At 41.5% G+C, this 5,100-nt stretch overlaps 1 non-coding gene across 1 annotated transcript; it reads right to left on the bottom strand.

The window, feature by feature from the left end:
- Window positions 1-4,561: 4,561 nt before the first annotated feature.
- Window positions 4,562-4,668, bottom strand: LOC120089615. Its single transcript, XR_005485288.1, has one exon. It is a non-coding gene; the product is annotated as a small nucleolar RNA R71 (small nucleolar RNA).
- Between the last annotated feature and the right edge of the window lie 432 nt (window positions 4,669-5,100).

The following is a 5,100-nucleotide window of genomic DNA, read 5'->3' as shown; positions in this document are numbered from 1 at the left end:
CTAGGCGGCGACTGACGGCAAGAAAGGCCACTTCCCGCACAGAGACTGGGGCTTTGAAGGGGAATGATGGTTGGGAAGAAAAGTATGGAGATTGTCCGGCCATGAATTCAAGCGAAGGGAAAGAAGGGAGTGGTGCTTTAGGGTAGGGAAGAATGGACGGTAGGGTTTTGAGTATGCAGAGGGTTTTGGGGTGGTTTGCGTGAAAATGCGAATGTAATCTCCTCGATGAGGTTGAGGGAGGGATTTTATAGGTTGGGAGCTTAAACGTCCTTTCACCATTATGACCTAGCAGACAAAGACGTCCTTTCATCTGCTACGCAATAATGAACCTCGGGAGCTTAAACGCTCGTATGTTTACCTTCTCCGCAAATTTTTTTTTATTAAATAGAAGATGGGCGCAATGCTTACCCATCAACAAAATGCATACCCGTCAATGCAATGCATACCCGTCATCGCATTGTATATTCGACATTGTAATTCTTATCCCAAAACCATAATTATAAGTCATTACGATGCTTACGCAAATCATTCATTCAATTTAATATAATCAACACAAATAGAGACTGAAAGGGAAACTAATTTAACAAAGGAGTAAAGATAGTTCATAAGGATGCTTTTTGAAAAAAAAAAAATTCAACGTTACCGCAAGCGCATCCCCGCAGGCAATCAGACTTGCCTGTCCAATGTCACTGCTTAACATTGTTCTTTCCCACTAGGTCCAGGTGCTTCTGAGTTGTTGGGCAGTGTACCAGTTGTTCTATTTTTCAATGTGGTAGCAAGATGCCCAACCTGTACCTCCAAATTCCTAATAGAAGAAGCTTGCGACTGCATGAGTGTGTCATTCTTCTATATGTATTCTTTGAGCTGTGATTTTAAGTACAATGAATTGGGTGAAATGTTGGATGAAGAAGGTTGGTTGTGAGGTTTTCTGTTCTGATAATGATTTTGGCCTTGACACTGGTGATGAAAGCCTGAAGGATTTCCTCTATTCCCTGAATAATTGGTCTATAGATTCCTATAGCCTCCCTGGTCTGTGTTCCCTCCCCAACTGAGGTTGAGATGATTCCTCCAACCTGAGTTATATGTGTAGCTGAAGGGGTTATTTTGGATAGAATATACAGATTGTTGGTTTGACGGGCAGGCTTCCACTGAATGAGCCTCTCCACTTGCATCAGTGCACTGGCTTGCGCTGCAATCTGAGAGAGACCTCTTTGATTTATGGCCATGGTTTGTAGGAGCGAGGTGACTGCGGCCATCTGGGTGGCCAACATGGTCATTGTGTCCACTGGTACAATGGCTCTGTCTGTTTTCCTTCATTCCGTGCCTCTGCCTCCATATCTGTCATCAACCCAATCATTTGTATTTCGCGATATGTGATCTAGGATGACTTTCGCTTCAGTATAAGTCTTATCCATAAAACCTCCTACTGCTAAAGTGTCCGCGATTGCTTGCGTCGCTCTATTTAGGCCATTATCCAAAGTTTCCATAAGAACGCAATCTGGAATCCCAATATGCTGATAGTTCTTCACCAAATGTCGAAAGCGCATCCATGCTGTGCTCAGAGTTTCATTGTCTGCTTGCTCAAAATTTAGTGCCTCCCATCGTCTTCTTGTGTTAACAGCGGGAGGGAAGAACTACTTCATAAATCTTTCTACCAACTGCTCCCAGCAGTTAATCTCATTTGGCTCCAAAGAATGGGCCCACTTCTTGGCTTCATCTCTGAGTATGTAAGGAAATAGATGGAGTCTAATGCCTTCATGTGTCATGCCAGGAATGGAGAATGTATTTCACATCTCGACAAAACTGGTGAGGTGTGCATACAGGTCTTCTCCTTGCAAACCACTAAATTTACCCCTGTTTTTTATCATCTGGAGCATAATAGGTTTAATCTCGAATCTGGCGTTTTCTTCCACTGCTACTCTTGCGATACCTGGCAAAAAATCATATAAGTTGGGCGCCGCATAGTTCTTCATGGGAATATTACGATCAGTAGCCAAGAAGACTAGGTCTTGCGGCAGCCGATTCATTCCTTGATTTACTTCGGGCCTGTTTTTGTTTGCCAGGTATCTGTTCCATTACTCATACACTGTCACCCATCGGACCTGGCGTTTTCTTCCACGTTTTCTCTGCGACGCCTATTATGATTTTGCCGTGCTCTTCTGCGAAAGGTTCTCTCAATTTCTGGGTCGGAGTTGAATTATGGATCTGTTCCAGTACTCATACACCATCAACTGCTTTTGTTTAAGCACACTATACTCCAGAAATCTGTCCTGCACAATATCACAAAAATATTAGCACTAAAGTCACCAATCCCCGACAATGGCGCCAAAAACTTGTTGTGCGGTGGAATGCCACCGCAAAATGATATGCAATATTTGATGTCCTAATCACGCTACCAGATAATATATGCGATGCTACAAAATTCACTGTAGAATGCTTGTAATAAATGAAAATTTATGATTGGGCTATGACTCAAGTTTTCGTCCCCAGCAACGATGCCAAAAACTTGTTAAAAATAAAAATGAATGATTGAATGCGCTATGATTTATGATATCGCAATACTACGTTCTAAATGTATGCGATGATGCTTAGATGCTCTCGTAGTATGCTCTCGTGGAACTAAGGTGGGTACATCTGGGTGAAAGATTAATAAATCACGATGGGACGGAAAGTTGATGACGGTCGATCCTGAATTAAGTTGAGAAGCCGTTAACGACATACTGTAGCAAGTACACTCAACTTTTCCATGACAAATATTCGGTGCATCAGATAGAGAATTAATGACATCCCATCAGTGCAATCATTCGAGTGAAAAAGTTCTTTACCCTGAAGCTCTATAAATACCGAAGGCCACCTTCGTTTAAGAAGTTCGAATAGTGGGGTTCTACTTGTAAGACTTTAGAGTTTTTCTTCCCCTTATATTTAGATTTTACATACTTAGAAGGCGGAAGCGAGTGAAGGGAGATTACGCCAAGAGATCATAGAAAACAGAGAGAGGGCCAACTCTTGCGGAAGAAAGAACATCTTTTGGGCAGAATAGAGATAACTCAGTGTAAAAGCCTTTGGAAGGAAGATATTGCTACCAGGCTCTCTACCCTTATTTTTCCATTATCATTTTGTATTCTGATCTTATTTATAAAAATGGAAATTGCATCTTTTTATCTGTCATTACGCATGAGTAGTTAAATCCGTCGAATGAGTTAATAAGCACTTAGCTAGCATAACCTGGGATCTTCACTTTATGCGATCATCTTGTATTATGTATGCGTCATTCGTCCTCTAGAGATACTTGGGAGGGTAGTCCTTAGATAGAATCTAGGCTTGGAAAAGTCATATTAGAATCTAGGCTCGGGAGAGTCAGAAGAGAACCGCATAATCAAGAGATGGAAGTTTAGGAGTAAGTTATGTTTTCTATTAACGCATCACATGCACCCAAGAGATAAGATATGATTGTATGCGGTCACCTTGTCTATGTGTGCATCTTTCATCATCGCATAAGCAAGAAGTAGAGACTTAGGAATAAGCTCTATAGACATCATCGCATATATCACATGCATCCTAAAAGTAGGAGCTATCGCATTTGCATTGGAAAATAAATTGTTGTTGCATGAGTGTAGCATGATCGCATAGCTTGAACACATCCTCAGGAAACACTAGTTAAAGACCTTCTCAACCCGTATCTTTCGCATAATTACTCTTTTCTCAAATCCGCCGCATACACTTTATACCTTAAACAACAAACCAACCAACTCATTGATTTAATTATCACCGTAAAGTAATCAAAATTTACCATCGCATACTATTTTCCTTAGTCCCTATGTTCGACCCTGTGCTTACCAAGCAACTCAGTAGGATTTATACTTGGGTCTTGCTAAGAAAACTTGCTTGTACAACGCATATTCCTACATCGCATTCTACACGATCATTTAATCGCAATTAAAAACGCATCAAGTTTTTGGCGTCGTTGCCGAGGACTACGGTAATACATGGTGCTAACGATAATTTTTTTTTATTTTCTTTGCAACTTTCAATCTCGGCGAATTATGACCCGGAGATTGAAAGAACGTTCCGACGAAGATTGAGAAACAACCGCCAACAACAACAAGACAGAACTCCAAGAATGGCAGAACAACCAGGAAATGGAGCACCAAATGAAAATAATATCATGGCGAATCCCATCCTATTGGCGAACGACCGCAATAGGCCCATTCGGAACTATGCATTCCCGAACCTCTATGATTTCTCCCCAAGAATCATGAGGCCAGCTCTTAACAGATCGAGGTTCGAAATGAAACCGGTAATGCTGCAGATGATCCAAATTGTTGGAAAATTTGGTGGTAGGCGTGGCGAGGATCTGCATGCCCACCTCTAGAGTTTCAGTGAGATCTACAACACGTTTGTGTTCCCAAATATCTCCACTGAGGAGGTTCAATTAACATTGTTTCCATTTTCGTTCCAGGCACGAAAATGGGCTTATTCTCTCAAACTAGGGGAGATTACATCATGGGAACAAGTAGTTGAGAATTTTATGAAGAAGTACTTCCCTCCGAAGGAGAACGCCAGAAGAAGGAAGCTGATCACTAATTTTGAATAGGATATTAACGAATCCCTCAGTGATGCCTGGGCGAGGTTTAAGAGGCTGGTAAGAGATTGCCCGCATAATGGATTACCAGACTCCTTACAAATGGAAATTTTCTACCACAGATTAAACCCTGCTGTGCAAACGGCTACCAATGCAGCAGCAGTCGGAGGTCTGCTTTATAAAACTTACAATGAGGCCAAGAATATCCTTGATTGTATTTCTAAAAATTATGAATACTGAAGAGAAAGTGATCAAAGATTGAGAATCAAAGACAGTGACACAAATAACGAGGCCATCGCATCCCTTTAGAACCAAATCACTGCGATGATGAACTTTGACTTGACAGATTCATCCAATTGAACCCACACTAAAAGGAGGACCAGATACAGCGAATCGCAATCAGTAGCCTAGAACCGCATAGTGGGCAAGACAATGCAATCAACCAGACGAACGAAGTTGTGCTACTTGAGGAATGCCCAAGAAACCCACAGTCAGTCTATTTCGTGAAGAATAATTGT

Source organism: Benincasa hispida, chromosome 10, assembly GCF_009727055.1.
Source record: "Benincasa hispida cultivar B227 chromosome 10, ASM972705v1, whole genome shotgun sequence".
In the NCBI taxonomy this organism is placed as follows: domain Eukaryota; kingdom Viridiplantae; phylum Streptophyta; class Magnoliopsida; order Cucurbitales; family Cucurbitaceae; genus Benincasa; species Benincasa hispida.
This window is presented reverse-complemented; position numbering and strand designations above follow the sequence as displayed.